Below are 24,032 nucleotides of genomic sequence, written 5' to 3' on the forward strand. Positions count from 1 at the left end.
ACAATGTACGATCAATTAGAAGAAGTGGCAAGTGAATGTGGAATAGACTTTTCCAAAATAAAGTCATTGCTGAAATCTTATCGAGTAGATTTTGCAGAAAGAGACATTGAAAATATGAACAATGCAGGAAGACAAGTTCAGATACAAGATTTGATTGTGTTGTTGTGCAAATGGGGTAATGTAGGCAAATGGAGAGTCAATTGGGCAAAGAAGAAAGAAGAAAATAGTGATAAATCTACTTTAGCTTTCCCCATTAGAGAAAAAGGAAAAGTGGCAACTGAATTCCCTATGAGAGAAATTCCTGGAGGAGGATTTGTACATGTGCCTTGTAGCAGACAAGATATATTGTCATTTACAAATGATTTCCCCAGATTGAGAGAGAAGCCAGTAGAATGGTATCGACAAGTTGACAGATTTGTAAAAGTGGCAAAAGTACTGTGGATTGATTTAGATGGATTATTTGACATAGTGGTACCAACAGATTTATGGACAGAATGTAAAATATCTGTGGATTAGCCAAGGGAGGAGTATCCCAGAGATGAAAAAAGGGAGCTCCTTCACCAGAAGTGATGAGGAAATACAAGCAAGTGATAGTATGGTTGAAAAACAAAATACCTCCAAAAGAAACTGATTGGGTAAAGATAGACAGAACAACACAAGAGCCGAAAGAAACTGTGCATTCATTTTATGAAAGGTTGTTGTTAGTTTTCAAACAGTACAGTGGTTATGAGGAACTAAATGAGGAAGACATGAGTCACTTTGTTTATAGATTTGTATATGGATTAAGACCAGAAATCTCAGACATGATTAGACATAGCATGATGGATTGGCAGTCGAGTTCAGTAGATAAGGTTCTGAGACAAGCAAAATATTGTAGTGAGGAGATTGATGCCAAACAAAAGAAGCTGAAAAAGAAAGCCATGTGGACACAAGTAAAAGTAGCTGAACAACAAGTAGCACAGATGGAGAATAAGAATGCAGGGAATCAAGGTGGGATTAAAGGTAAACCTAAATTGGTGGGGAATATTGATGAATTGAAAAAGAAAATGCCATGTTTCAACTGCGGCCAGATAGGGCATTGGAAACGAGAGTGTAAATTTCCACTTAGAGTTAATGGGGAACATACATCATTGAATCCACAGGTGCAGTTTGAGGTAAATCAGCAGCAACCGTAGCAATAGCAGATAGCAAATCAGCAAAGTCAGGTGCCGCAACCACCACTGCCATACAGTGGGAATCAGCAGTGCAGAGACAGGATTCAGCGGTGGTGAGCAGGTAAAATGACCTCAAAGAGTAAATGCGTGTCCTCAATATTGGTTGCAAGAAGAGAATGGCATTGAGCCGGATGAAAGTTTCTGACGGTGCCTGAGGGAGGAAGAAGAGTGTGTGCTTGGAGCCACTCTTGAGGTAGATCAATCAGGTCCATTTGTGAGCGGAAAGGTGAATGATGTGGAAATAACTTTTCTAGTGGACACTGGTGCTACCCGTTCTACTGTTAGATCAGTGGAAATTCAAAATCTTCCTCTCTCGGGTGAGACAATCCACGTTGTAGGTGTAGCTTACAGACAAATCAATACTCCTTGGACAAAACCAGTTGAAATAGAGATTGGGACATATAAAGATATGCATCGGTTTGTGGTGTGTGACAGCAGTCCTGTTAATTTGTTAGGCAGGGATATATTGTGTAAAATGAACTGTGTCATATACTGTTCACCAGATGGCATAGAATTGCAGACTCCAGATGAAGATAGTTTATACAAACTGACAATGCTCATGATTGAGGCAGAACAAAACAAACTGTTTCCTGTTTTTGATAAAGAGAAAATTCCAGTTGAACTGAAAGAGGCAGTGAAAGAAAGTGTATGGGATTTCACTGGAAAAGATACAGGTTTGATGAAAGGAGTTGATCATGTGAAAGTATGCATAAAGGAAGGTGCAAATTATCCGAATATACCCCAGTATAAAATGACTGCAGAAGTAATTGAAGGGATTACTCCAGTGATTGACAAAATTATTGAGCAAGGGATTTCAAGAAAAATTGAGAGTAGTCGTTGTAATTCGCCAATTATGGGAATGAAGAAGCCAAACGGAACATTTAGAATTGTACAGGACCTGAGAAAAGTAAAAAAATTGTTGTCCCATGTTGTCCTATTGTCCCGAATCCAGCAGTGCTTTTGGACCAAATACCACATGATGCAGAATGGTACACAGTGATTGATGTGTGCAATGCGTTCTTTACTGTTCCATTGTATCCAGAAAGCCAACCAATTTTTGCGTTTTGTTTCCAAAATCGTATCCTCGCATGGTGTAGATTTCCACAAGGGTACACTGAGAGTCCATCGATTTTTAATCATCTGCTAAAGAAATCGTTGGAAAATTTGAGCATGCCTGGAGAATCTGTGTTGGTACAGTATATTGATGATCTTTTGGTTGCAACAAAAACAAAGGATGCCTGTGTAACTGATACAGTGGCATTATTGACTCATTTGACTGAGGAGGGACATAAAGTGTCTCCATCAAAATTGCAGTTTTGTCAGAAAGAAGTACAGTATTTAGGACACAAGATTGCAAAAGGAATCAGAGAGGTCACAATTGAGAGGATTAAAATGATACAAGGAATGCAGCCCCCTAAGACTCAAAGACAGGTAAGAATGTTCCTAGGAATGGTGGGTTATTGCAGACAGTGGATAAGTGGATTCTCATTGATTGCAAAACCATTGCAAAGACTGACAAAGGCAGATATCAGAGACCCTATTGTTTTGACCAAAACAGAAATGGAAGCATTCGAACAGCTCAAAACTAAATTGTGTGAAGCACCAGCTTTGGGAATGCCTGATTATGAAAAAGAATTTGTACTGTACTGCAGTGAGCGAGAAGGATGTGCTCTGTCAGTATTAATTCAGAGGCATGGAATAATGAGAAAACCAATTGCGTATTTCTCAGCTGTTTTGGACCCTGTTGCAAAGGCTTTGCCAGGTTGTCTGAAAGCAGTAGCAGCAACCAGTGTAAATCTGGAGCAAAGTGAAGGAATTGTGATGGGATTTCCTTTGAGAGTCTATGTACCTCATTCAGTGGACATTCTCCTCACAAGAGCGAAAACTCAGTACATGACTAACAGCAGAATGACACGTTATGAGAAGATAATTTTGGGAGCTGAGAATGTGACAATTGCAAGATGTGTGAATGTCAACCCATCAACACTGTTACCTGATACAGTTGTAGCAGAAGTGAAAGGTGAGCTTGATCACAAGTGTTTGGATGTTCTGGAATATTGTACAAAGCCTCGTCCAGACATTAAAGATGAACCTTTGCTCGAATCAGATTTTGTCATGTTTGTGGATGGATCATGCTTGAGAACAGAGAGTGGTGTTCTAAGTGCTGCATATGCTGTTTGTACAGTAGCAGAAGTGCTGGAAGCATCTTGTCTGAAAGGAATTCATTCTGCTCAAATAGCGGAGTTGATTGCTTTGATACAAGCATGTGAGTTGGGAAAAGACGTGAAAGTAATCATAGTGACTGATGGTTATGGAGTTGTTCATGATTATGGACATCTCTGGTCCCAAAGAGGTTATTTGACCTCTGCAGGAACACCTATTCGGAATGCAGAATTTGTAAAAACCTTGATTAATGTGATACAGCTACCTGAAAAATTGGCTGTGGTAAAATGTTCCGCCCACAGGAAAGGTGAGGATTATATCACCAGAGGAAACAGTTATGCTGATGCAATTGCAAAACATTGTGCCAAAAATCAAATTTCAATCAATGGAGAGAAAACTGAAGAACATGTTTCAAGTCCTTTATTGCTAACCACTGTAGTAGAAACTTGTCAGGAAGTGAAGCAGATGCAGGAAGAGGCAGGAACAGAAGAAAAAGATATTTGGTTAAAATCAGGTTGCAGACAAAGGGAGGAAGATGAAATTTAGGTTTACAAAGATAAAAGACCAGTAATGCCCGATAGCATGATTTCAGATATGGCCCGAATGTACCATGGTCAAGCACATATTGGAAGGGACGCTTTGATTCGTCTCTTTAGGCAGACTTGGTATAATCCTATATTCAGAATGATTGCTGAAAGTTTGTGTCAAAGATGCTTGGTCTGCCAGCAATTCAATCCAAACAGAAAAACTGTTGTGAGTTTGGGAACCATAGGACTGGAGGGTGGCCCATTTACAAGAGTTCAGATGGATTTTGTTGAATTACCTCCATGCAAAAGACTCAGATATGTTCTTGAGATAATCTGTTTGTTCTCTCGATGAGTAGAAGCTTTCCCCACAAGAAGAAATGATGGAATAACTGTTGCTAAACTGTTCTTGCGTGAGATAATACCACGTTTTGGGTTCCCGGTCACGATTGAATCGGACAGAGGCCCGCATCTCCAAAATGATTTAATGCAGATGATTTGTGAAGCTCTGGACATTCGCCAGAGGCTACATTGTGCATTTAGACCTGAGGCTACAGGAGTAGTTGAACAGGTGAATGGAACAATTAAAAATAGAATTGCAAAGATGTGTTTGGCAACAGGAATTAAGTGGCCAGATGCTTTGCCTCTTGTGTTAATGACAATAAGAAGCATACCTGACAGAAAAACTGGATTAAGTCCTCACGAAATCTTGACGGGAAGGGTTAATAAGTTACTAACTATAAATGATGACATCATTCTGGATTACTGCAAGAATCTATCTGATGTAGTAACTTCTGTGCTCCACCAGGTGGGAACTGAATCAAATACCAAAGAGAAAATTCTCTCTCATGATCTAGTCCCTGGGGACTGGGTACGAGTGAAAGTTCATCGCAGAAGGAATTGTTTGGTACCAAGGTGGCAAAAACCACGTCAAGTGATCTTGGTCAGTACTACTGCAGTTAAGTGTGCCGGACTGGAAAGGTGGGTTCATGCTAGTCACACCATCCGTGTGCCTGAACCTGAATACCCATACAACGGTGAAAGCACAACCGACTCTGATTCTGAAGGTGAACCAGAAAAGGATCCAGATACTGAAGATCGACAAGAACTTTGACATCTGGAAGTATCAGAAGCCAGTTCTGCGTCAGAAGGTGAAGGTGAAAGGGAGATTGTTGAAATACCAGATTCAGAAGATCAATCTGAAGATCGAGAATCGGTAAAGACAAGCACCAGTAAAGACGCAAAAGAAAGTGAAGAGAGAGCTGTTGAAAAAGAGAAAACTGAAACACAAACTGAAAACTCTGGAAGTAGGAACGGAAATCCTGAAACTGGGGAAGAGGAAGTAAATCACGACAAGAATGAGACTCCAAGTACCAGTTATGAGAGAGTTCCTGACAGAGTAACAGTAGAGAAAACTAAAACTGATGAAGACAAAGACATTGTGAAAATCATAATAAATGATACAGTAGAAGACACTGAAAGTGAAACTGATGACAGTACAGATGAGACTCCATTAAGAAAAAGCACAAGAAAAAGAGCTTGGAGAGTGGAGCATAACAGTGTAGAGCCGAAGACTAAGCAAGTCTGCAAAGGAGACAATTGGCCTAAAGGAGCTGGAGAATTAAAATTCAAAATAGTAAACAAAGCAAAAGAGCAAGAAGACCAAGTGAATGAGATCTCTAGCCAGAAAGAAATATTGGGAAAGAAAATAGAGACTATCCAAAGGCTTAAAACAGTAAGACGTCCAAATCAGAGGTACAAGTCACCTGAGTGGACATATATTGTTCTTCCACCAATTGTTGAAGTAAATAGCAGTCAAGAAAATCTGTATGACCCAAAATCATTTGGGAAAAGTGAGTAAAAAGGTCATCTAAGAGAAAAGATAGGTGTTCAAAGTATATGATATTAAAGTAAAAAGTCTGAAGTCCTGTGAGATAGAATTGTAAATATAGAAGAGGTTGGAGTTGACAAAAGGTCGAAGAAAACTTGTTAGAAAATCTAATTATAGTATAAGTTAGAATAGAAACTGACATAAGGTCGAAGAAAACTTGTTAGAGTGCTAAGTGGTGTGAAATTTATAGGTGACACAAGGTCGAAGAAACAGTGTTAGAGAAAATGGCAATGAATAATCACAGAACGAAATGTTCTATTTTTAGAAAATGGTGCAGGTGTTTCACTATATGCATGGGGTTGATGATTATATTATGGATAGTTTTAGCTATTGTGATTCCTTTCCAAACTAATTTAACAAAATTAAAACCGAATGTGAGTTCAAGTAAGTCAAATGAGAAAGAAAAAGTGCATGAGACTTATGTTTACAAGCCAGAGTTGCATCAAGATAGGTCTATTAGTGACTACACTAAAAATACCTTTTCAAAGTTATTGCTGGAGCACATCAAAACGATGAATGTTGATGACTGTTATGTTTGTGTAAAGTTGCCAGCATCAGTGTCAGAAGGGGTGACCTATCATCACCTTCCTCTTACATATGGAGTTACTTGTAGTGTAATTGCAAGTTTGTTTTATAAGACTGGGAAACTGGAGTATCATTACTCCAATGTAGATGAAATATTTGCAAAATTAAAGATTGACAATACACTAAATAAAAGAAAACATGCAGACGTGATGGGAGAATATTTTCTAGAAGTAGATGAGTTAACACATGAGTATGCATTTACTAATAATTTGACATGTAAAATGAGAGTTGAAGAAAAGGTATTCTTAAACATGGTTGAGGAAAGGAGAATTGCTTACAAACGAAAGGAGAAAATGAAGCATGCAAAGTCAAAATATTACACATTTGATGATGAGAACATTGAGGATAAAAATGTGAATGTGGCAATCAATATAGACGCACCAATGTTGGGAAAATTTTGTATTAGGAGAGACAATTCAATGTATGACAATTTTTTTGTGGGTGCAAGTCAATGTGAAGATACCTATAGAATTATAGGGGGTTGAGGATTTAAAGGAGGAAATGATCCTGTTTTCCCTGGAATTCATTTCATATGTGGGAAAAGAGCCTATTATAGACTGCCAGACCATTGGTATGGGACATGTTATGTGGGTTTGGTCTTTCCAAAATGTTTCCATGTAGATAGAGGTACTAATGGAAAGCATGAGATAGGTAAAGTTTTAAGTAGAAAAAGAAGAGAGACTGTGTTAGAAATAATAGGTGATGTATTTGGAGCACTGATACCAGCAGTGGGAATTTCGTTTAATGCAAATAGAATCAGAAAATTGTCCACAATAGTTGAGAAATTATCAACAGATACAGCAGGAGGATTCCTAATGGTAGATACTGAAATGGTTGCTATGAGAGCTATGGTCATGCTGCAAAACAGACTTGCCCTTGATATAATTTTAGCAAAAGAGGGAGGAGTCTGTGGAATATTGAAAGTTCAACATTGTTGTACTTATATTCCAGATAAAAGTCAAAACATTGAAAAGTATATTATAAATATTACAGATTTGCATAAAGAAATTGAACCACTGGAGGTTGAAGGTGTCCTTGAAAGATTGGGTAAACGTTTTTCAGCAATTAAGCACTGGTTTCAAGAAATAGGTAGTTCAATTATAGGTAAAATACTAATAACAATAACAGTTTTAGTTGTAGTAATCCTTATGATAAGGTTATGTTGTATATATAAAGGTAGAAGAGATTTCAGAAATTTGATAAAGAAAAGGAATGAAGAACGATTGGCAAGAATGAGAGAAAAGAATGAGATAGAAATGGAAGAAGTAAAGGAAAAGGTTTTCAAAAATTCGAAAGAAAAAGAGACAAAATTATAGATGATATTAACAAAAAGAAGTTGAAACATGTTCTGCTAAATGTATCAAAATTTTGAGGGTTATTTGGTGATGGAATCACCAGATGAGGGAATTGATGGAGCGAGGTGGCAAACACAAAATTTTGTGTACCCCTCGTAAAGTTAATGTGCCATAACAATAATATTTACTGATTGCATGTTTTGCAAAATTAACAAACCATAGAGTAAAATGCACACATTATTTTTATTATTACACACGGGGAGAACTAACTTGCTTGCATGATGCAAATAAAGCCAGCTAATATGTATTGTTTTTGTGTTGTGAATTAATGCACAGCTTGGAAAATAATCACAACGCAATTTAAATGTGCTTATTGTATTCATTTATGTGGTGGAGAGGTCGAAATGTAAGTATAAAATGCATTTATGTGGCTTATTTGCTAGGTAACAACTAACTGAGAAACATTAGTTAAGTGGGAGGTAAACAGAATAGGTTTAAATTCAATAATTAACATAAATCTGTGTTTGTTTTCACGATTTTCACGATAGTTTCAAAAGTGGCCTCTGAGGCCTGTGCAAAGATGGCTTCTGGGGTAAACTGTGAACAAGAGCTGAACTGCACAGGCGCGCCAAAACCTGCAAGTCAGAGTGAACTGCCTGTGCTCGAGGAGGTTCAAGGCTGATGTGGCCCGGAACCGAGGATGGGTGCCAAACCTGGGCGACTGAACATTGAGATCATGAGAATTTTGCTTGATGTTGCCACTCAAGGAAATGGTTAGGCCAAAGACTGTCCTAAACAAAGACCCTTTATTCCTTACTGAACCATCGAGAAAATTATGTCTTAAGGGTGAGATGATGCTCACCCACCCCGATTTTGTCCAATGAAATTTTGAATTAGAGATGTTAGATACAATTTAGATAGATTAAGTTGGAGAAATAGGGTATAAAAACCCCTGTTTTTGTCTAGTTGAGGTCGCCTTTCCAATTTCTATCGGATTGCTGACCGATTCCTAGATGTAAGCACTTTAATGTTTTGTTTTCCTTGTTTGCTTTGCAGGACTGAAGGATAAGATGAGGGTGTTAGTTAGGGATGTTAGAGAGAATGAAATTGGAACTATCTGTTCTTTGCTAATCTTTAACTGTTTTCTAAAATAAAGCGATTTTCCTGAGCTCTAAATAAAATGATCATTTTGAAATAAAGTTTAAGATTTTACTGAATAAAGATTTGCTAATGCCTAAATATCAGACATGATAAAGTTTTGCTTTGAATAAAAATGAGATAAATGAAGAAGTAAGAGCTGATCTTTGAATTCTTCCTACGCCTAATTTTCATTCTAGTAGATCCATTGCCACTATGGTGGTGTGTCTGAAAAATTTAAGTCTGAATAAAACCATGGTAAAATGTTTTAAATCTGCAGGGGTAAATAATGAATAGTTAAATAGGTTTAGACGCTCCACCTAAATGTTACAGCGTTTCTCCATTGCGATTCACCAGAGCCTTGAAGCCAAGTGTAAGTGAACAGGGTAAATGCGCATTGTTATGGTCCCCACTGATGCATGATTTGTGTGTTTAAAGGTTTCAGGGTAATGGTGAGTGTTGATTAGAAATGGTTTCTGGAGCCGCGCTGTAGCACCTTCACTGAGCAGAATCACTTGCTCAAGAGCGGGGCCATAACAAGGAGTGGGGAAGCGGCCCTCTGGTGCACGTGATGTGTCACTGCGACGTTTTCGGCGCGGGGCATGGCCAAAAATTAGGCCCAGGGCCATCATTGGTAGCGCTTTCACGCTACAAGATTGAAGGCCCTGGGACCACCCACAAACAGTACTTCACACACGTCACACAACTGCACGTCACGTGTGCATTTGCTCCAAGCTCGTGTGGGGGGTGGTGGGTGTATGTACTGTGTACATCATTCACCTTCGGGGCGTCGGCCTTGAGACACTGGTGGCCCGTGGCGGCGGCCGCCTTTATGATATATTTGGGGACACTGACACTACTGCCAGTGATTGACAGTAGTGTCAGTGAATGTCCCCAAATATATTATAAAGGCGGCCGCCGCCAAGGGCCACCAGTGTCGCAAGGCTGACGCCCCCAAACTAGTGCCGCCTGGGAAAGACCGCCCCCCCAGCTACGCCATTGCCAATCATGTACTGCATTCGAGCCAGTCTGGGTACAGAGCCACTTTCAGTAAGGAAACAGCCCTACTGGAAGTCTCCGAATCTATTAAAACTACACTTGACAGAGGAGGCAAGGGCCTATTGATATAGCTAGACCTCTCCACGGCTTTAATTACCGTGCCCAATGCCCTTCTCTTGCACAGACTCTAGGGATTTGGCATTGATGGCAACACTTGATGGGCGGATTTGAACAGAAGTGGTGAGCAGACATTTGAGTGACTTGCGACATGAGCAAATTGTTATTTAGCAATTTTAAAAAAACAGGTGATACCATAGCTTTACTCCCATGGCTGTAAATTGTGATCGTCAAGGAGCCAGCGTATTGCAAACCCACGGACGCCCTCCGGCATTAAATAACTGCATCCCCATGGCCGCGCCGTAAACTATCCGACAGGTTTTCTCAAACCACATCCGCACGGTTTTGTCAAACGTCTGATAAAGCTAGGTAAGCGCAACCCTTCAATTCCTTCGTCACGCTACCCTGTCCCAACTACGACAGCACTTCAAAACTCCCTTATTCCTTTCCAGAAACTCCCATTCCACCCTCCACCCACTTGGACTCCTTCCCCCCAATCGTCCCGCGCTTCCGATTCAGGTTAGTTTCATTACTCAATCCATCCGAATCGGCGCACTGTGTTAACAACTGCTCTCAAGTAAACTACTTATTTCACTTAGAACCAACCGAACGCTTCAGTCACTGTTCACCCATTGTTTCCTATGCTTCTCACAATTCCAGGAACCTTTCCAACGTTGCACCAAATTAGTTGCCATTGGTTCTGTTATACCATATGCAATCCCTTCCGGTTTTTAACATGGTCTGGGACTGCCGGCCACCCCCCGCCCTAACACACAAATCACATTACCCATTGAACAAGTCAACACCTAGTTCTTTGGAAGTCAGGGGATCTGAGACCCCCTGGCCGTATTTATTAAAATATGAAACAAAATTAAAAATTTTAATAAAATAAAACTTTTACTCGATTATTAAATGCAAATTTCAGAACATTAGATTTACATCAATTTCGGACATGATATGATGGGCTAACCTTAACAAGTAGCTAATACAGCATGGTTCCTAACCGAATCTAACATCCTGAAAAATTTACTTTGCATTCTAATCATTTTTGGTCCTACGGCAAGGTCGCTAACCGGTGTCAGATCCTTTTTACCAGCTACGCTCTCACGTCCGAGATGCGCATGCGCAACTCGGGCCCGTTTACCCTCGTGCGCTCCCTGAACTCCATTTAACCATAACAGGAGGGCCCTTACACTCGCGCCCCTTGATGATGTCATAGTGTATGTGAGGGGTGGCTACCAGCCTGAGGAAAGCGTAAACTCCCTCCCCCGCACCCTTCCAAGCGATGGATACTTGCCCCTGAAGTTCTGGGAGAGACCAGTGGCCCCTCCCCCTGGGCGGCCCCTTTCGTGAATGGGACCGCCCCCCCCTAAGGACCTTCAATTGCTGCTCACCGATTATGACCTTACCGCCACAAGCCAGCATAGTTGGCCGACTATCTGGCCCCCTCCAAAGACTACACTCCCTAACAAACAAGGTCATACCCCCTCGCAAAGCCCTCTACCCATGCTAAGATGTTCCTTATGAATAGGGCATTCCCTGACTCCGTTAAGTGGACCCCGTCCCGCACGTAGAACTGCTCTCCCCTTATGCACCCATGAGGTATGGTCTGAAGGACCGGCGTTCTGAATAGCTTGTACAGCTTATTGTTGACCCTCTTTAACGAGTTATTCAACGCGCTGACTGAGTCCCCCCCCTCCACTGCAGTCTTGGTATCAACTGGGACCATACAATAGTGCAACCTGGTAACAGTTTTGCTAGCCACCCTGCTGTTGCTATGATTTCTTCCAGGAGGACCCTTCTCCCCAGATCCGCTAAGTCATTCCCCCCCAGATGTAAGATCACCACTGAGGGAGGTGAGCTGTGTCTCTTGAGTAGTTCAGCCATATAACCCCTAAGCTGACTGAGGCGAAGGCCCCCCCTGCCGTGAAAGGAGACCATACAACCCTCGCTCTCTACCCTCCGTCTACCCGTTCCTGCAAGGAAAAGGGCGTTAGCACGTTTTACATATGAATGACCAACTATCCACACTACCACATTCTTCTTTGTGTCCTCCTGCCGGTTCCTTGATGTTGACGGATGGTTGTGGTGATCCATGTGCAGTTTCCGTCCTGCGTCACAGGCCCGAGAAACTGTAAATAAACCGTACAAAAAGCAGGCGTAAGAAAAGGTGGCGGCCGACCCTTACAGCATGTGCAGCCTCACATAACGCTTATATGCATTCGAGGACCATCTCCCAATCCTTTGCACACTAGTTGTACTCAAGCCTCGAGCCGTGGCTTCCGTGGCCGCTCCTATCCGGAAAGAGTGTGTCCCAAATTCCCTGTGGTTAAAGCCTGCCTTGTTCACGCTCATAGCTAAGACCCTCTGAAATTGAAATCTGGTCAAGGGGGTACCATCCTTATGCATTAGCAATGCTCCCCCAGACTCCTCCGCTCGCTGCCCCATCAGTGCTTCCACATGTGCCACTGGGCAGCACGGGTTGTTCCGCGCCCGGTGTAACACCAGGCCTTCCCCCCTAGCCTCCTGGTCAGTCTTGGATTTCCTAATGTGAACCCGCATTGTGTCGCCCCTTACGTTGACATCATGCAGTTAAAGGCCGCCCCCCCTATCCAGCTTGTTGGCAGCTACCAGTTTGCCTACCCTAAAAGCCCCATAAAACGCCAGAGAGAAGGCAGCTCTAAACAAAACCACTTCGTCTGTAGAACTACATATGTCCGGCAGAGCGAGGAGTACCGCTGACAATCGGTTTCCTAGCATCGGCGGAAGGAGTCTGCAAGCACCGCCATCCTTTCAATGCTTTCTGCATTTGGAAGCTGTTTGTTGGGTCCCTTACCCCCTTGGCGCGTGCGAAAAAGGAGACTGCTGCCTTGTGTCTGCTAGCTGTTGCCGCCGTGCGCCCTTCCTTATGTAATGCACTCATGTACCTGTTGGAACTAACCTCTAGGTTCCACTCGCTCTCCCAACCCTGACCCAAAAAATTACAGTAAGACCTGAACGCCCCTTCGTAAGCTGTCTTTGTCTTTGGCGCTAGGCTGGCTGCCACGAGGTCGTGTAGTTGGGGGCACCAATGAGCCAGAGAATCGCTGGGAAATGGGCCGGGGATGCCTCTGCCTCCGGCATGTGATCTCTGAATACCTGCATCTTAAAGCGAGAAAGGGCATCAGCTGCGTTATTTAACACCCCTGGGACATGCTTGGCCCTGAAATGTATGTTCAATGTCATGCAACACAGCACAATCTCTTTCATCAGGCGCAGTATGAATGGACACCTCGCCGCCTGTTGATTGATGCATCCAACCACGGTCATATTGTCCGACCAGAAAATCACAGAGCGGTTGGCCAATTCCTCCGGCCACACTTTTACTGCCACCCAGATTGGGAAGAGCTCCAGGAAGCCGATGTTCATAGTCAGCCCGGCCTCCTCCCACCAGGCGGGCCACTTTTGCGCCCCCCACTTCTTGCCAAGGATTGCACCAAACCCCACACTGCCTGCAGAGTCAGTCCATAAACCTAAGTCCTCTGAGGACAGCGTGGGGGCGCCCCATAGCACTCTGCCATTGAAGTCCTCCAGGAATGCAATCCATATCCCCATATCCTGGCGAACCTCAGCAGATAGCCGTGTACGATGGTGTTTCTCCCGCTGACCCTTCATGGCTTGTGCGATTGAGCGGGAAAACGGGCGTGCCATGGGAACCACCCTCAATGCAAAGTTCAGCTGACCCACTGTCTGTTGTAACAATTGTAAAGTGACTTTCTTTGACTGCAAGCATAGCTCAAGGGTTGCCTTGAATTTTTGAATCTTATCTATGGGTAGTCTAAAGCAGCCTTCCACTGAATCCAATTCAATTCCCAAGAATTCCAAGCACGTCAGTGGCCCTACCGTTTTCCCCTGTGCCAGCGGGACCCCAAAAGTATGCATGAGCACGCAAAACTCCTGCAATGCTGACGCGCACTCCCGTGATCCCACCGGCCCCAGGAAAAGAAAATCGTCTAGATAATGCTTGACATACTGGTGCCCTGAAGATTGTCTGAAGGCCCACTCGAGAAAAGAGCTGAATTGTTCAAAATATGAACACGAGATAGAGCAGCCCATGGGCATGCACTTATCCATGTAATACTTTCCTTCAAAGGAGAAACCCAACAGGCGCTGGTCCGCAGGGTGCACTGGGAGAAGTCTAAAGGCTGATTCAACATCTGATTTGGCCATCAGTGCCCCAGGGCCCAAGCTCCTCAACATATCCGCTGCCTGATCAAACGAAGCATATTTCACACTACATATTGACTCATCTATTGCATCATTCAAAGATAGGCCCCTAGGTGCCGACAAATTGTGTATGAGCCTGTACTCGCCCTTCTCCTTCTTTGGCACTACTCCTAAAGGTGAACAGACAAAATTCTGTGCCGGAACGCCACTAAAGGGTCCCGCTACCCTACCTAAGCGCAGCTCCTTCTCAATTTTGTTAGCTACCACCTTGGGATTGGCCAGCACTGATAACTGGTTCCTGCACTGTGGTGTCCCGATATAACTCCCAGCCGGAATTCGGAAACCATGCGTGAAACCCTCTTGTAACATCCTCCCAGAAGCGGGATTAGGATACCTATTGAGCCAGGGGATCATAGCCGTCAATAAAATAGGAGAATGTGCAATAATGGGATGTATCTTGCTATTCTGGTTTCCTCCTCCCTCTGTTGCCAGACCCATTGCCTTTTGCCCTGCATGTCGATTCTGGGTGGGAAGGATGGCCTCATAAGTTGCACGCGTGCCTGAATTTGCAAGTGCCCGGTGCTCTGCTGCACGTCCGCCTGTTGAAATCCCAACACACCCCTTTTCCGCCCGCATTACCTCTGTTTTTTGTACCCATCTCCCCCCCCTGCGCTGGTCGAAAGGGCTGCTGAGAGGGTTGTTGGGGCTTGGGGGAATAACCTTTGTTCCAGGCAGCACTAGTGCTGGCAGATTGACCCTTCTCAAACTGGGAATGCCAAGAGATAGAATCCACCTTGTCCCATGCCAAAGACCTGTCGAACTGGATTTCCTGAAGGCAATGTCGTATTCCTTCCATATATCCCCCCCATGATTCTCATGGTACATTGTAATCCTGCTTTGATAGCAGGCCATAACCGATTGCATACCTGGGAATCGTTCTCCAATCACTGCACTATACACAGAAAACGCCCTGAGCCAGTTTATGAGTGTCTCCTCCACTCTAAGTTTGTGAAGTTGTGATCTCCATTCGCTAGGCAACATCATATCTTTCTGTGATTTTGCATACTCCCATTCCCTGTTATCGAATAGCAATGAAAAGATATTAACATACTTGTCTGCCCAAATTAACTCCTTCACACTCTGGGATACATGCTGTGCTAGACACTCCCCCCTGGAGGGTATCGAGCCCTCGCCCATTACTGGCAGTGCAACCTCCTTACCATTCTCATTGGGTTGCGTAGAGTCCACTGTCTTGGCTGCTCCCCCAGTATTCGCTGTACCTGTTTGGGGAGAAATTGTTGTACCCGGCGTACTGCCCTGACCACTAGCCATCAATATCTGAGCTACCAATTTTTGCGCCTCTGCCGTGGGGTCTGCTGTAGCCGGCAAAACTCCCCCAATCCCCAACCAAGGCAATACTGCCGCTATCTGTGCCGCCAATTCTGGTGGCACTGGCCCTGGCCCGGGCAAGACCAGCGGGACCACAGTTGGTACCGGGGTACTCGCATGCGCAGTTGGCAGCGGGATACCCATGGGGACCGGGGCGGTGGATGGCATGACCGGTGCAGGTGGCACACCTACTGGAGCAGGGACCGGAACGCCCGCAGGGGGCTGAGGGGTGGTAGGTGTCACTGGCAGTATATTCGGAATTGGACTCGGGGACCCCCCATCCTCCCCAGACCTCGGGGGGCGACCCACCACCTTCTTGGTTCTGGCACGCTTGGGCGGCGATTCAAACTCCCCCCTCGGTTTGGGGGGGTACTATCGTCCGCTTAGGCCTTCCCGATGGGCCTGCCTGGGCATCCACCCTTGCTCCCAATTCCGCCACGGTCTTACCCAACTTGTCAACCTTCCCCAAGCGCTTATCCATTGCGGACATCCTGCGCATCATTGTCTGAAACATCCGCCCAACACTCGGATTCCCTGAACCTCGTCTTGCAGACATCCTGTTCACACCCTACACTACACAATATGTTACTTGTGAGCACACCGTGCTCCGTACCTGACCCTGTTGTAGGTTCATGAGCTGGCCGCCAGAAACCGTCCAACGAAATGCCCTCTGCAGCTGCCCTGCCCGCAGAGTTCAGGTCTTGAGCCCCTATGAGAGAAAATTTGTTAGAACCGAATTGTGGCTAATCATAAGCGGGGAAAAAATTCCAGTTCCAGCTATATCACAGCATAAATCACCCACCAACTGATGCCAGCAGACATAGACACAAATATTTCTTAAAACCACACTGTACCACAAAATTGAAACAATGCCGCCAATGGTTATAATGTTAAAGACAAGCCCCGCAAATTTAAGCAAATATCACGTACTGAATCTTGAAGATCAATGTACTGGTATAAAAAACAGGCAGTGTCATACAGATCATAGCAATAGCATCACTTGGACATGTACAAAAAACCAGGTCAACTCGAGCTGCATGAGCATATATCAATATTGCCAAACACTCTGCCAGGTATTACCCTGATTAATTGCATGTACTTCTGCCTGTATTTCTTAAAACGATATCATTTGGCCTTTTCCCCTCCACATTCCCACAATTGTGCAATGTTTGATTATCAATATCCCACCCCCTTTCTGGTCTCCCCTCCGTTCCCTGCCCTAGCTGCGCCTGCTTAGCCTCACCAACAAGAAGGGACAAGAGCCAGTCACCGGTCGATAAAACTTGTCCGGTATAATGCAGGCAGCCCCAGCTGCGTGTGGCCGCTCTCCGGCACCTAGCTGGGCCTGTTTAGCTTCCAAACACAGGTCTAGTGGTCGAGAAAAACTTGCCCGGTATCACGTAGGCAGGCCCAGCTGCTTGCCGCTCTCGGGAACCGCCGACGAGCACCCACCTGCCCCGCACAATACCTTTAATCCCGCTGGCGTCCCAGAGCTGCGGCGCGCCTTGTGCCTTTCACCGGATGCTCCCCCTCACGACTAGACGCCGTTCACCACGAGAAGCCGACCAAAAGAGGACACTCCCGCTTCGATTCGTCCGTGCCTCGCCTCCACAGCGTCGCGATGACCACGTCTCCTTCGCGGGCCTCGGAGAATGCCGCTCGAGTCTTCGCGTCCGGCCACCTGAAAAAATTAAACTAGAAAAAATTAGTCGGCCCCACGGTGGGGGCGAGGAGCGAGCCTGGGAAGCGCGGGCACAAAGAGGCCGCTTCCCGCGCTCCCCAGGCTCTTAAACCCCTCCAGTCTGAAGCCCCGCCCCCCCGACCCGGAAGTGTAACAACCACTTCCGGGGCGGGGGTGCGGGACGCGAAGCCCAGCGAGGGTCGGGCAGCAAGGGGGTGGGGGGGGCGGGCCCAGCCATGTGTGCGTGGGGGCCGATTGGCCCCCCTTTTCTAGAGCAAGCGTCCTTCCAAAAACTCACTGCTTGCCTCCTGCGCAGCCATAAGTAAGAGCCACGGTTCTAGCGACCATATGAATTCTGTTTTCCTGGCCATTGGCTCTTCAATATCGTGAGCACTACCTCCCGGTTTCCAAATGTAAGCGCCCTCCCAAACACTCTCTGCTTGCTCTCTGCGCGGCCATAATCTAATGGCATGCACATCTCTTGCACACTCACACAAGGATTGTGGTCACTACTCAGTTCTTCGGTCCACATTTCAACGCAATATATCAGCCGAGGTACACAAACTTGAGGGCACCTTTTCTTGGTTAGGTTACAAAATAGATCAATGACACCCTCTTTCTGTCACCGCCGAATCACATGTCTCACCCATTTCGCAGTGTGGATAATGTTTAGGACGTTTCTTTTTCCTTCATTTTCCTACATGCTTTTAATGTTTTCTCCTGCCTCCTTCCCCGTTCTAATTTTTCCACTGGCAGTGTATAATTTCAGGCTTGCTAAATTTCCTTGTCCTGATGAGGATCCATGTATCTAGTTATGGCTCAAAACGTCGTCGACTTTCTAAACAGGTTGCATGTTAAACTCATTTGTTGAAACAAGTGCATTACCTTAAAAGCTTGCCCCAATTATTCATATTGGCGAAAAGCTTTTATCTAGTTTTACCTGAAAAAAATGTGTGTTCATTCGTGAATGTCTTTTTCTTCATTCTTGTAGGATACAGGACTGTGTCCCTAACGATTACTTTTTCTGTGACCACTTCCAATCAGTTTGATCCATTAAATCTAATGCACAGCTGGACATCTTTAACACAGTATAGTACTAATTCTGGTCTATATTCATTGCTATTGAATTTGAAGGACCAATTGTTTTTCACAGCTAGTTGACACCCAGGGTCCTTACTACCTTGTGGGTTCCCTTGTTCCCTCAAGCTCGCCACCCGAAAACACCACCAGCTGATCCACGCCACCAAGAAAACCGCATTCAAGGAACGACTGGACAACAACGCACACAACAGCAAGGAACTCTTCAACATCGTGAAAGAGCTCTCCAACCCCAACGTCGGAAACAACGACATCACCCCTTCGCAAGACCTCTGCAACTCCCTCGCCTCCTACTTCCACAACAAGATCGCGGACATACACAACAGCTTCAGCACTCAACCTACGCACGCCACGACCGAACCACCGCCCCCACCACCACCATCCGCGCCTGGACCCCGATCAGCACCGAAGACACCATCCGCACGATGAACTCCATCCACTCCGGATCTCCGACAGACCCCTGCCCTCATCACGTCTTCAACAAGGCCGACGCTGTCATCGCACCCCACCTGCGGGACATCATCAACACCTCCTTTGACATCGCCACCTTCCCGGAGAGCTGGAAGCACGCCGAACTCAGCGCTCTACTCAAGAAACCATCAGCAGACCCAACCGACCTCAAGAACTACCGCCCCATCTCGCTGCTCCCGTTTCCGGCCAAAGTCATCGAGAAGACCGTCAACAAGCAACTGGCCGCCTTCCTCGAGACGAACGGCTCCCTCGACCACTCGCAGTCTGGCTTCCGGGCCAACCACAGCACCAAGACCGCCCTGATCGCAGCCACCGATGACATCCGAGCCCTGCTCGACAACGGAGAAACAGCGGCCCTCATACTCCTGGACCTCTCCGCGGCCTTCGACACTGTCTGCCACCGTACCCTAGTACAGCGCCTCAGCAACGTCGGAATCCAGGAGAAGGCACTGGAGTGGATCACCTCCTTCCTCGCCGGAAGGACACAGAGAGTCCGCCTCCCCCCGTTCAGATCGGAAGCCACCGAAGTCATCTGCGGCGTTCCTCAAGGCTCCTCGCTCAGCCCAACACTCTTCAACGTCTACATGAGCCCCCTCGCATACATCGCACGCCAGCACAACCTGAACATCATCTCCTACGCCGACGACACCCAGCTGATCCTCTCCCTCACCAACGACCCCGCCATCGCCAGAGCCAACCTACACGAAGGGATGACAGACGTAGTCAAATGGATGTCGAACAGCCGCCTGAAACTGAACTCAGACAAGACGGAAGTCCTCATCCTGGGATCCTCACCCTCCGCCTGGGACGACTCCTGGTGGCCCCCCGCCCTGGGCAGCGCACCCAAACTAACAGACCACGCACGCAACCTGGGCTTCATCCTGGACTCCTCCCTCTCCATGACCAGACAAGTCAACGCCGTCTCCTCGTCATGCTTCAACATCCTGCGCATGCTTCGAAAGATCTTCCGATGGATCCCCACAGAGACCAGGAAGACGGTCACCCAGGCCCTCGTCACCAGCTGTCTGGACTACGGCAACTCCCTCTACGCTGGAACCACCGCCAAACTCCAGAAAAGACTCCAGCGGATCCAGAACACCTCAGCACGACTCATCCTGGACATCCCCCGCCGCAGCCACATCTCCGGACACCTGAGAGACCTGCACTGGCTCCCGGTCAACAAGAGAATCACCTTCCGGCTCCTCACCCACGCACACAAAGCCCTACACAACCGAGGACCAGAATACCTCAACAGCCACCTCAACTTCTACGCTCCCAAACGCCAGCTGCGTTCGACCTGCCACGCCCTCGCCGCCGTCCCCCGCATCCGAAGAGCCACCACAGGAAGAAGGTCCTTCTCCTACCTGGCCGCCAAGATTTGGAACTCCCTTCCGACCCACCTCCGCCTGACCCAGGACCACCTCGCCTTCAGGAAGCAGCTCAAGACCTGGCTGTTCGAGCAGTAGCGGACCCGGGAGCGGAAGTGTCCTCCCCCCAGCGCCTTGAGACCCTCCGGGTGAGTAGTGCGCTATATAAATGCTCTGATTGATTGTTATATTTAACACCCCCTGGCACTTCTGGCAGAACAATACAGATCCAAGGTAATATCTTGCGCAGATGACAAACAGTTACTGTTCACCTGCGAAAAGGATATGGCCTTGAATGGGAGTGAGATAAATATCTGCCTATCAAAGGTGTTCGCCTAGTTTAAACAGAACCAACTGATGTGCAACTCTGAAAAGTCAGAAATTATTTTCTTTGGACATCACCCAGGTGAGGAATGGTGCAAATGGTGGCCACAGAATATGTCATCCCCTGTAAGCTCAGCTACCACCATTAAAAACCTTGGAGTAAAAATGGACATGAACATGTCCATGAAGTACCAGTTCCAAGCAGTGGCCGGCACATGCTTTGGCCTACTGAGAATGCTGAGGAGCTTCCTTCCACCACTCCCAGTTCCCTATAGGAAAACAGTAATCCCAGCATTGATCATGTCTCGGTGAGATTATGTTAATGTTCTGTCTGTAGGCACCCCTGATTACCTTCTTGGTCGACTACAGGTGGTAGAAAATGCTGCGGCAAGAACTATACTCATGGTAGGCCTCAGGACACACATGACCCCTCACTTGAAGTCCTTGCACTGGCTTCCGGTGCGCAAGAGGGCAAACTTCAAAGCCGTGGTACTGGCTCACAAGGCCTTCAACAATATAGGGGCCCGATACCTAAGGCATACAATCCAGAGCTATGCTCCACCTATAACACTGAGGTCTTCCACCCAGCAGCTTTTGGTCATTACAAGGTTCTCTCGTTCCCGCCTGGGTGGTAGTTCCTTACAAGTGGTATCCTCTCAGCTTTGGAACAGCCTGCCGCCATTCTTACGTCAGGCACAGGCTCTCCTCAGCTTTAGGCGAGGTTTAAAAACCTGGCTCTTCTTACAGTAGTGTAAGACTAACAGGAGGGGACCCATAAACCACGTTGGGATGGGTGTATAATGCAAATTAGAACAATTCCCAACAGGTATCAATTGGAAGACAGTTTCAAACAGTGTATGCAATATGCATTACAAAAGGAAGAAGAAGGAGTCTCTGCAATTTTTTGAAAAACAGGGGTATTATTCACCACTTTAAAGAGCAAGGCGGGTCTATTGCATGATAATACAGTTAAACAGCACTGTACAGATCAAATCGTGTGACAACCCGGAGGCACTTGGTGAAAGGTGATATATACATAAATATATACAGTGAGTGGTAGTGATAGTGCAAGTGCTGGGGTGAGACAGCGTAGTCGGCGCGTAGTGACAATTGGTGAAATTTACAAAGTAATGGCTCCAAGGATCAAGTTGCAATCACTTAAAACAGGAATGGGTCAATTTTCCAGGAGTACAAAACATAGTGAGCGCCATAAAAATTTAAGCTGTGTGGTCGACGGCGTTCCGATCCCCGTCAGTCGGGATCGTCATCAGGACTGGGTTGTCGATGAAGCAGTGATGTCCACCCAAGGCAGAGTCGTGCGGGTGGAGAGGCGGGTATTTCGGGTCCAATGCTGGATAGCAATTTGGAAGGCTTGGATCAGAGGGGGTTGCCGACGTCTGAATGAATTAGGACGTCGGAGCGATGAACACTATCGCGGAAGGCTGGTGTTCGCAGTGAATGCGGGAAGTATTCCAGCCTTCCGCGATAGTGTTCATCGCTCCGACGTCCTAATTCATTCAGACGTCGGCAACCCCCTCTGATCCAAGCCTTCCAAATTGCTATCCAGCATTGGACCCGAAATACCCGCCTCTCCACCCGCACGACTCTGCCTTGGGTGGACATCACTGCTTCATCGACAACCCAGTCCTGATGACGATCCCGACTGACGGGGATCGAAACGCCGTCGACCACACAGCTTAAATTATTATGGCGCTCACTATGTTTTGTACTCCTGGAAAATTGACCCATTCCTGTTTTAAGTGATTGCAACTTGATCCTTGGAGCCATTACTTTGTAAATTTCACCAATTGTCACTACACGCCGACTACGCTGTCTCACCCCAGCACTTGCACTATCACTACCACTCACTGTATATATTTATGTATATATCACCTTTCACCAAGTGCCTCCGGGTTGTCACACGATTTGATCTGTACAGTGCTGTTTAACTGTATTATCATGCAATAGACCCGCCTTGCTCTTTAAAGTGGTGAATAATACCCCTGTTTTTCAAAAAATTGCAGAGACTCCTTCTTCTTCCTTTTGTAATGCATATTGCATACACTGTTTGAAACTGTCTTCCAATTGATACCTGTTGGGAATTGTTCTTCTTACAGTAGAGCAGATGTCTTGTGCGAGCCTGAACTGTTCTGTCATTGGTTTCTTTCTCAGCGCCGGGACACTCCATGGAATAGCCGTGCGCTTTATACGGGCCTAGTAACATAACATAACATAACTGTGAAGCACATTTATGGTGAGTAATCATAGAAAAACAAAAATACTACACGGAGCAAATAGAGTTAGCAAAAAACTCAACTAAACAACTCTATCAAGTGGTTTCGAATCTGTCCACTCCACCCATGTGTACCACCATTGAACCAACTCAAAATCTCTGCAATGAACTGGCAGACTTTTTCAAACTTAAGGTCAATGACATCTATGCTAATTTTTCCTCAAAACTAACCTCAGAACCCCCTAGCTCAAACACAAATCACTCCCCCACTCCCACAGTTTTATCGGAATTTACTCAAACCACCCCTTCTCAGATAAAGGAAATCATGGCCACTATCAAGTCAGGATCACCAATGGATCCATGTCCTCCTATGATAATAAAACCAGTGACTGATTTAATAGCTCCCATCTTAACAAACATTTGTTCTGTTCAGGTTCCTATCCCACGGTTTGGAAGAAAGCCATTATTAAACCCTTATTAAAAAAAAACCAAGCCTGGACCCTGCAGAACCCAAAAGCTATCGACCTATCGCTTCCCTTCCTTTTCCATCAAAAATATTTGAAAAGATCATGAACCATCAGCTGGCCAATTATATCGACCAGAATAATCTTCTTGATGAGACCCAATTTGGATTTAGGAAGGGTCACGGAACTGAAACTGCCCTAATAAAGGCGGCAGAGGAGATCAGAGTGATCATGGATCAAGGAGGTGCAGCAGTCCTAATATTACTGGACTTGTCTGCGGCTTTCGACACGGTCGATCATAACATTCTGATCGACCGTGTCGGAAAGATTGGCATTCAGAACAAAGCCAAATCACTGCTGTCATCCTTTCTCTCTGGCCGTGAGCAATCAGTTAAACTGGGTGACTTCTTTTCCCCTGTTTTCACTTTACCCTGTGGTGTTCCTCAGGGATCCTCGCTAAGTCTGACGCTATTTAACATCTATGTGTCGGACTTGGCGAGGGTCATTAAATCTTACGGTATTGGGTTAACATCCTATGCTGATGACACCCAGCTGGTACTGGCTGTTCATAATAACGGAGGAACAGTTGCGGCCAACTTTCAGGATGGTATGATGGCAATCAGTTCCTGGATGGACCATAATTGTTTAAAATTAAACTCAGACAAGACGGAGGTCATGATATTTGGTAGTCTGACCCCGTCTTGGTCTCCAACATGGTGGCCTTCTGACTTAGGCCTTCCCCCAACCCCGGTCAACAAAGTCAGGAATTTAGGAGTTCTATTTGACAACAAGTTGTCATTTGTAAGCCATGTCAATGCGGTAGTCTCAGCATCTTTTTATACTTTAAAGATGACTAAGAAATTACTACCATTTT

Source organism: Lissotriton helveticus, chromosome 4_1 (assembly GCF_964261635.1).
Source record: "Lissotriton helveticus chromosome 4_1, aLisHel1.1, whole genome shotgun sequence".
Taxonomy (NCBI): domain Eukaryota; kingdom Metazoa; phylum Chordata; class Amphibia; order Caudata; family Salamandridae; genus Lissotriton; species Lissotriton helveticus.